Source organism: Gavialis gangeticus, unplaced genomic scaffold (genome assembly GCF_001723915.1).
Source record: "Gavialis gangeticus isolate Ggan-Ray unplaced genomic scaffold, GavGan_comp1, whole genome shotgun sequence".
Classification (NCBI taxonomy): Eukaryota; Metazoa; Chordata; order Crocodylia; family Gavialidae; genus Gavialis; species Gavialis gangeticus.
Window position 1 is genome coordinate 11,759,416 of NW_017728997.1, and position 10,073 is coordinate 11,769,488.

Here is a 10,073-nt window from a genome sequence, read left to right on the forward strand (position 1 = left end):
TTTTTTTTTTTTTTTTTTTTTTTAAAGTGCTGGATATAAAAACTTGATATAAAAATGGCTGATGCAGAAAAACTTCCACTGTCATTTGAAATTCACCTACAACATTGGCAAGGTTTACTGAAAAGTGAGATGGGACTTGTACGGCTCAGGACTGGTGACCCCCCAAGGTCTGATTTTTCAGACTGTGTTGAGTGCTCAGCCTCTGAAAATCAGGACTTTTTTCCCTAAAGCCTCTCAGATCCAATAATTACTAGTTACTTCTGAACATCTCGACTTAAATGTAGATTCAACACACCACAAAACCATTATTAACACCCACCGTTCTGTGATGCGTTTTATGATGATAATTAGCGACAGTTCTATATTACGAGGCGAAGGCTCAGAAAACAGCTAGTTTTCTGTAGAAAACAATACAGGGTCTCATACTTACTCGGCAGCATAAAACCAAGCCTCATAAGGTACCATTAAAAGTTTTGTCTCGTTCTTCTAGTGGAGTCTCTTCACTTGCAAAATTCAGAGTCCAGCACTGTTACACGCAATATGAATTGTGCCCCACTGAGCTACCACAGCCTCAACTACCCTTTGCACAACTTCAGGTTTGCTTACATCTGCTGCCAATGCAATGTCTTTAATCCCTAGATTAAAATGAGACTGATCAAGTAAAGGGAGGAATTCACAGAAAATAAAGTGTTCTTTCTTGTGCAACTTAAAACAAAAAGCAAACCAGTCCACTCCCCTGACTATAGTGAGTTATGCATTTCTTATAGCAGCACAAAGCTTTCAAAAATGAATCTTTTTGGAAGTTTTTTCCTTTAACTCTTGAACATTAAATTATCTCTAATCTAACATACAATCAACATTTAAAACCAAGAGTTCTGGCTCTCCAAATTGAACGAACCTGTGAACATGACACCATCTTCTGGTCAAAAGATTAAGTGCAGCTCAATGGCTAGCTATATAGTTCATTCAGCAGTTCTCCGAGTCCTGTGGATCATAAGGGGGCATCACTTTCAGATGACTGGTATCAGCTCATAAACAAGATAAAACAAAATATATCATTTGTTCAAGCAGATCTATTTTTACGTCAGATCCCAGATGCCATGGAAATCACAGCAATTCATCAGGCTATCTGATTCTGAATAAACTAGTGTCAAGCTCTTAAGGGCTCTCTTCCCACAATGCATGATGGCAGAGGAAAATCTATCCAGAATAATAGTTGCGCTTGAAATATGAAAAATTAAAATATTAAAAATGATGGCTCCCATAGAAACACATTCAGTCTCATTGAGCTCACAATTCAAAGAATAAAACCTAATATACAGATATAAAATAAAATATACACTCTGCAGGCATAACAATGGACTGATACACTTGCTTTCCCAATAACAACTTGATTTGCCCCATGTAAAATATCAATAAAATAAAATCCCCAATGTCCCAATTAAATTACATATTTTTTATTACTGCATATAATCTACTTCTATTAAATAAAAATATAGAACCATATTTTATAAGGGTCCCAATTAACCCAGCAAAGTGCTTGAAATCAATAGGGATGCACATGTGCTTAAGGTGAAGCATGGCGGACTGAGCCTTCCCTGACAAGCAGGGAGGTGACCTTTTGAGTTACAGCACTGCTCAGAGGTCGAGAAGCCAAACGCAGAGGGCAGGGAAGGCAGTATCAAAAATACATCCTGTAGAGAATATCAGACTTCTTTACTCCTCATACATGTCCAAAGGGTTTCACATTGGTAGCAATGCATATTGGTCCACACATTATGCCATCATCCAAGAAAAGAAGACACAATTGTAGAGGCACAGATGTAAATGCAGTATGTGCCAAAAGCAAAGGGTTACATGATAGAGGGTAAGAGCTGTCCTTACATGCTGTCCTGAGTCAAACTTACTGGCCCATACTCTGCGATGGCTTGTGCCGTTGTTTTACCCCACTGGGCCAGCCCACCCTTAAGTACGTGCACATGAATAGTACCGTTGGCTTCCACAGGACGTGCAGGTGCAGGAGGGTGAAAAGGAGCTAGCCATAAATTCAGCATTGTGGAATTTGAACAGTGCCCTTAATCACTTCCCCTCTTTTTTTTTTTTTGGTCTCGCGTGGATTTGCATGATGAATTCCAGCATCTCAGATATTTGCGTGTGAAAGTCTCCAAGCCATAAATCATCAGCCAGCCATCCAAAAAGTTAAACCCAGACCACAGGCTGTTTCACTGAGCAAGCTCTGAAGTTTGTTTCCACGTGACGCCAGACCTCATCAGCACTTCCACTCCAGCAGAGACTCTGGATCTCATCCCTAGGTGCAGAGGTGGGGAGGACCGTCTCTGCATGCCCTTTTCTTCATAACTCTCAGGCGAGTACTGCATCCCCACTTCACCCCTAAAATCTGCGTGCAGCATCTGGCAGAGTTTAAGACCTATCCAAAGTCAAGGGAAAGATTCCCACCGATTGCAGCAAGCTCCGAATCAAGCCCTCATTTAGCAGCCTTAAAGGCTGAAAGTGTAGGAAACTGCTCGAGACAGCAGCTCCATAGAGGTTTATTTGAAAACCCAATATCTTTCACTAAAACCAAGAAAAGTTCTGCTCTTAATGCCCCAAGATACTGTACACACAAAGTTGGAAATCACTTTGTCCAATTCAATCAAATACAAAGACAACAGGGGCTTTTTTGCTGGCACATTACCACCTCCCTCCATGCTCAGGTGATTTCCAGATAAATAAAATAGTGCAACACCATCCTAGAAGGACACGGGATACTGGGCGAGATGGGCCTATGGTCTGACCCAGTAAATGGCATGTCCCAATGTTTCCCAGCAGAGGTATCAGTGCAGAAAAAGGGCTGTTTTACAATCTGAGAACCTGCAAAGATAAATGCACGTACCTGCTGCAAAACAACACATTTGTCTCTTACCACGAGTGCCACAAATACACCAAAAAATAATAACAATTACCTGACCCTATCTTCTCCTAACAGTCTTCTAAGCTTGTAAATAATGAGTATTACAGTAAACTTTCCCATTAATTTTACAGAACAAAACTGGCCCGATTATAGAACCAGTGCTAATAGAATGAGACTGATCAAGCTCTGCTCTCGCCGATAGCTCCATCACGCATATAGATTTACAAAAAATGAGGAGAATTTCCAAAATTGTAATGGCTTTTCGCGTTGGGTGACAATAAAGTGTTAATGTATTACCGAGCTAAGCTAAATCCACATGAACTAAGGAATATTTTCATCAAAATGCACTTTTTTTTTTTTTTTTTTTTAGGACAAATGTTGAAAACTCAAAAGAGAAGATGTTGACCAGCTCCATCCATACATCTGCTTTTGCCTCAGAAATAATGGATTCATGCAATAGAGCCATGTTTTATCAACAACAAAATAATGGACTTTTTTCCCCAGTGGTTGCTGATAACAGATATTATCAAAGACAAACCAAAAGCAGGGAAATAAAATGACTAACATCTGGGTCTGTTCTCCCATTGATGTATTCATGTACCTAATGTTAATAGGGACTGTGCACATATATGGGAGAGAGAGGAGTCCTCCTTGGCACCCAAATACAGCACTAAACAACAAAGGGGTTTCATTTTCCCTTAGCTGTGTACCTGTAGCTCCTGCTAGACATTATGGGATTTGCATATGGGCGTCTAGAGGAAGTCTGGTAAATGGATGCTCATTCAAAAATCATACATCAATTTTAGTCAGAACTGATTAAATCCATTTCCAAGCTCTAGATCTGGAATGAGCAAACAAGCCCTTAAAATGATATATTAAAAAGTTAAATGCTTCATTTAAAACATGGGAGCCCAGCTCTAAGGCTGCAACCCAAGGCAGTTCAAGCAAATGCATCATATTTAGGCCCTGATGCTGCAAATGCTTGTTTATGGGAGGACCCATTGCATTTGGCCATTTAATACATCAAATTTCTCATGTGCAGCCATCACTGGGACTTTCCCCACGTACCAAGTCACTCATAGGAGTCGGTATTTATAGAAAGGGAGGCTTACATTTTATGTGATGGGCTGGTATTGCAAAATTCTCTTCAACTCTTGCATAGTATGTGCACTGCAGTATTTTTGCGTGCTTTTTTCCCCCCATGGATTAATTATGCAGAAACAGTTTTCAGGTGAAACACATGCAGCTGGCAAGGAAAGAAGCACTTTATTGAGACCGGTGGCTCCTTACGACAGGAATTGGCATATGGGGGGAGGTGTTTGATGCCCACAGCGCCTACCAGGATTGGGCCATATTCCTTACTATTGCTATAAATAATGACAGTGTTATCAAATGCACATAAGGCAAGAAGATCTAAAAGCAAAGCTGTGGAAAAGGCCCCCGCGGGGTTACAGTGAAGATGCCCTTTTTAAACAGGTTCCAGATATACCGGGCTAATTTTTCCCTCAGTAACAAGCAGATATGTTCCTGTGAAATTACTGGTAGCAGGTATCAGAAGACACTACCCTTGGGGATTTTTAATTAAGCTTCTGCATTTTTCTTTTTTCAATTCTTCTACAAGGATTTAGCGACATCTGCAGCTCTTTTGTAAAATCTAAAGAAGTATATATTTTTTCCAAGGAAAAAAAAAGACATTTATAAACACCAAGAAATCAATGAAGATACACCAAAGATAAATCCTATGTCTGCCCAAGTCCAAATTTGGGATCACTGTCTTTAAAGCTCATCTCTTGGCGAGGGCACCATCACTGAAGACGACAACATGCTCCCTGAAACAGAATATACAAACTAAGTAAGCGTAAGGGGCTCTTCTTATTGGGAACCAAATAAAATATTCTGAAATAATCAAGTGATGATGTATGGCAGTGTTTTTTAAGCTTTTCAGGTTGCTGACTTCTTATTTAATGTGAAAGTATTTCATAAACCTCTTCCACTTAGTGAAAAATGCATCAGTGCTGGCACTCAACTTCTTTACAAGTTGAGCGCTGAGGGTCTGGAACAGACTCTCCCCCAGAGGTGGTACCACAGCTGTCCCGGGGCGGCGGGGGCAAATCAGGGCTACCATCCTGGGCCCCACACTTTGAGGAGCCCCGTGAAGCCAGGTGGAGCAGCCGCAGTGACTCCATGCCACCGGCTTTGCGTCTGGCCACTCACTACCCTCCCCAGCCACTGGCGCCACCACCGATGGCGGTGGCGGCTTCTTCACATCTGGGGCACACAGGATCAGGGCTGGGGTGGTGCCTCACATGGGCTGATTTGCCCCAGGCCCCGCACCCTGCTTGGGTCAGCTGCGGGCGGTACGGTCACCCACCCTGGCAATCTTCAAAAAGCATCTTCACGCCCACCTTGCTGAGGTCATCCGACCTTTCCTGCCCAAGTGCAGAGGGGTTGAACCCAATGATCTGCAAGGTCCCTTCCAGCCCTAACATCTACAGATCTATGTGAAAAACGTCAGGTCTGGTGTGTGCATGTGGGAGGGCAAGAAATGAGAGTTATTTGCACCATTTTCAATAAAATACGACCAGAGTTTGGTATTTCATGGAGACCAAATTTCCCATCAAGACATTGATTTAGTCTAACTCCTTGACAGGGAACACTTCTGAGGGTGGGGGTGGGCTCTCTGGTCACTTCTGATGAGTGAGACTCAGAAAAAAAATGGAAGCTTGGCTTTTCCTACGAAAAAAGAGTGGATATTTGAACTCAGTTCTATTCCACAAAAGCATTCAAAAGCTTCTGTTTCAATGTGGAATGCAACCAAATTTTAAACCTTCCAAGACGGTCATGAATAAGAATTGCTGTTGTCGGGCCAACTCTGTTTAAGAGGTTGACAAAGAATACTTGACCTTGAGGGGTAAAGGTGTGCAGTGAATTGCTTTGGATTGTAAGAACATTTTCAATGGCTCTGACCGTCTTTCATGACATCCCCCAGGGCTCACTGCCCACCAGCTGAGAAACGTTGATATAAGGCACCAGTTGCAGGATGGATATTCAAACTCCTCCAAGAAGAATGCCCTGGAGAAAAGTTATACTAGACTTCCAATAGATTGCTAAACGGCCGAAGGGACGCGTCTCCTTCAAGTAGTCCATTTCTTTCAGAATAGCTCTGCTTGATATTCAGAATCTAACTGTGAAACAATATGTCCAAAAGGCAAGTTAACCTATAGGGCATAGCTATTGTAGGCTGAGACCATATGGCTTAAGTGCATAGGAAATGAGAAGCTTCAGGGAAAAGAGAAACTGGATGACTTGAGAATTTGTAATAGGAGCTGGAAGCTTTCAGTTGCAAGGCACTATTATGGATTGGGGATCAAAACCTACAAAGCCCGTACCATTAAATTGGTGGTCAGAGGCCTGCATGGAATAAGCCTCATGCTGCTTATTACAGCTGCTTCTGCACAAACTAGAGTCACTCAGGACAGTGCCTGCAGAGACCAAGAACAATATTCACATGGAGGTTAAGTTACCCTTGTCCACTGCAGAGCAGTTCCCCAGGAAGTCGGTCAAGGGTGTCATGGCAGGGCTATAGAAAGTTTTACGGTTACCAGTTGTGCTGTAACTGTTTTCTGTGGGCTAACATTTGCCTTTCACAACTACTTGGCATTTTAGTCAGGGAAAGATCCACACCAGGTAACAAAACAGAAGTAGTTATTTCCCAACCAGTGGGTCAGCTAGAATACCTCCATGGACAGATTGCTTAGACCTCTATCCATTGACACAAACGTTGGTCTTTGGGTTCAAGTTATACCAGTTTCCTGAATGAAGCCATGTCTTGAGTGATGTGAAGGGTGTAGCCTAGGAGATGACTTGAACAGAACTTCACAAGAGGAATTACAAAATGAGTCACATGCGTCACAACTAGCTTTCCAATGGTCTACTTACATAATTATAGCTTAAACGTTCACCTATTTGAAAATGAGTTTGGGGAAATTGAATTTTATGCCACGTTTTACATTTTTACAGCTAAAACAGAAATGGTTTGTGGAAGATTTTTACTTCTTATTTGCGGTTTACGTTATGATGTAGATTATTATTCTGTTCCCACATCGAGGCCCTAGGGCTTTTGCTTATGCTTGGTTTCAAAGACTGTTCCAAAGAAATAGGCCTTGCATACCTCAGGCTTTGGGCACCCAGGGCTTTAGAGACCTGATGTTCAGATTTTTCAAATTCTCACCCTCTGGAAAAATTAAGCTCCTACCTGTCACAGGTTGGGAATCCAAAATCACTAGCCACCCTTGAAAACCTTAGCCTTTGGTTTTTAAGCGTGTGACATGGAAAATTAGATGCGACTAGAAAGGCCCACTAAAAAATTCCAGGAATGGCCAGTACTGCTTCCTTTAAGCTTCTTCTCTAGCTCTTTTGCCTTACTCTTTGCCCAGAAAACAGAAACTTCCTGAATGAAGGCAGCTCTGTGGACCCAGCAAGCAGAAGCCGGTGGCACTCAAATGAACCAAATCCTGGCAGTCTCTCCATGGGCAACACCTCCCCCTCAATGAAGCTAATGGGTCCCAAGTGACTGAAGACTTCAGGTCATGGGTATTCAATACACAGGAAAGAGATTAGTGCCATGTGGAGCGTTATGCAAGCCACCAATATGTCCTAGCCCCACAATGGGTGCTGCATATGAAGAGGGAGGTACATGCTGAAGCATTTGTGGGCTGCACCTGGCTGTTCTTTGTTAGTGAAGTCTTAAGTGCCTTAGCTGCCGCACGATTTACGGTATGCAACACCTCTTTTTCTCCCTGATTGATGTATATTATATGGAACTTATTTACAAAAGATCGATCTCTTCTGTTCCTGTCAGTCATGGCTCATTGTATGCTGTTTTCTCCTTCCCATGCCCCCCCCCAGGGTAATTTGCCTTCCTGGCTGCACTTACTTTGCTAGGTAACATAAGCAGACAATGTGAGGATGGTTATTGTTTGTGGAGGCAGCGCTGAGATTGTGCTCTGCTCCTGTGGCTTACTACTGTGTGTTCTTTGCAAGCATCTTTGTTTTGCTCTTTGGACTTATTTTCCACCACAACATGAGTAAGATATCTGTACCAACAAGAAGTGTACTGAGCTTACAGTAACAGACAGACCAGTGATGAGCCTTGTAGTGTGTCTGTACAACAGGAACATCTGAACTGCTGGTAGTTCACCACTTACCTTTCAGGCTTAGCTCACATGCACAGCTTCTACCTTTGCAAGTACCAGATTCACACTGGGCATCTTAGCACCTGCCCCTGCACTGCATGCTCTTCCGGCCTCCGCCTGTTACATCGGCCACTTTGCCATCACATCGCAGGTGATCAAGAATGCAATATCTTCTGTAGCCCCAAAAGACATTGCCTTTCACCACTTGTTTCTGGAGCAGGAAAGCCTAATGCAGTGATGAAAAATCCAGTGGTATAAAACTATTAAGTGTGTGCACACACATGTGCTTCAGTGCTGGGAAACACAAACAGCAACAAAAGTCCTAGCCCCAAGTGACTCGCGGAGGGATTTGGCAATAGAGCCGAGCATCTGTGCTGTTGGAAGACATACTGGCTGCTCTTGTTCAAACACCTCAATACGGTGGTCCATTGAATAAAACATGGACTCTCCCCTTTCTGCAGCACAAGTGGCATCTAGAGGGTTGAGTACAATGCTCATTGTGGAATTAGACAGAGAGGCGTTGGCACAGGCTACCAGACAAAATAGAATACAGATCCTAATATTTGCGTAGAAAAAAAAATTAATTAAAAAGTGCTGGGATCCATGCAGGGGACTTCTGTGTTTATTGCCATCTGTGACCATCATCTAATTTGGTCCAGTGTTAACACTGACAAACAGCCGTCGCTGCAATCCCTCTAGCTAGCATGACACTAAGCATGGTGGGTGTTGGAGGGATTTGCACCCTCCACTCTTTGGATAATTGGACATTGAAGTTTTTAAGGGGTGCGGGATCTGAAACTGGGCCTCATGCAAACACCTTACATTGACTTCAGCAAGCTTTGATCTCTGGGGAGGGGAAGGAAAATTGAGGAGTACTAGAGGTGACCTTTAAAGGGGTAGAGTAGGAAAGGGAAAGAATTACCATAATTAATAGCATACGGAAAATAGCTGGTTGCTCTCCCTTCCTGGGCACATAATAATTTGATCTCTCTCACTATTGTCTCTTACTTCTATGCAAACAGAAGCCATTCATCTAATTCCTCTCCCTAGCACATAAGGATGGAAACAGAGCAAATTCCCAGCCCCCAGGAAATCATGGCAGATTTGTTATCCAACAGGCTTATGGGGAGGAAATTCCCACCTTTGAATTAATCACCACATCTGAAGGTGTTCATTTCCTTTGAATGCCACTCGTTCTACCTTGCATGGATGAAATAGCCTGGAAAATATGACATGTATAAGCAAGTGCCCAGATGAACATGTGGTATCATGTTTTTTTTTTAAAATGAGGACCACCACTTCATGCCTCTCCAAAGCTCACTGAAATGAACAGAAGTCTTTCCATGAACTTCAGTGGACTTTTTATCCAAACATGCCAGGTCCCCATCTTTCTGTAGACTTCTTTTCAAGACTCATTACCTACACAATGTGAGGCCAGTACAAAAGTCATTTTTTCCTTTCAGTTTTATAAACAAAGCTCAGCCTCTCAACTTCCAGTGCATTTAATTCCCATTTTCTGTTTAATGGAGTTTTAAGTTCCTTGAGATATTGGCTTGACTGCATATTGTACCCAAATCTGCCTTGGAGGTTCAAAGTAATACCATTACTATGGTTTTGTGACATCTACTATTCCCTGAACTATTTTTCCTACTCTTGTTCATATACTTCTGCTTGCAAATTACAGTTTGATCTCCATCGGTATGATGTGTGCGCCTGCACTAGTGGTCCAGAGGCACTGTCTATCACGAGACCATACCTTAGCAAAAGATCCAGGCTATCCTTGTAGATGCAATGCTACCATCTAAACTTAAGCATCTGTTATTGATATTTCAGTTCACAGTTATTCTGTATATAAAAACAGATGATGAAGATGCACATTATGAATCTTTTTGGATCTAGTAACTCATACTTAGCTTTCCACAAAGTGAATTATAATAATATACTTTTCTCCCCCCAGTTTGCTGCCA

The 10,073-nt window shown here is 42.3% G+C and overlaps 1 long non-coding RNA gene across 1 annotated transcript in view; it reads right to left on the reverse strand.

Moving 5' to 3' along the window:
• LOC109288890 overlaps nt 1–8,300 on the reverse strand; it is an 8,674-nt gene extending 374 nt beyond the window's left edge. Inside the window, exons 1-2 of the long non-coding RNA XR_002095240.1 lie at nt 8,119–8,300; nt 431–635 (exon numbers count right to left, since the gene is read on the reverse strand). This is a non-coding gene — a long non-coding RNA (uncharacterized LOC109288890). The remainder of the gene's footprint in view (nt 1–430; nt 636–8,118) is intronic.
• Between the last annotated feature and the right edge of the window lie 1,773 nt (nt 8,301–10,073).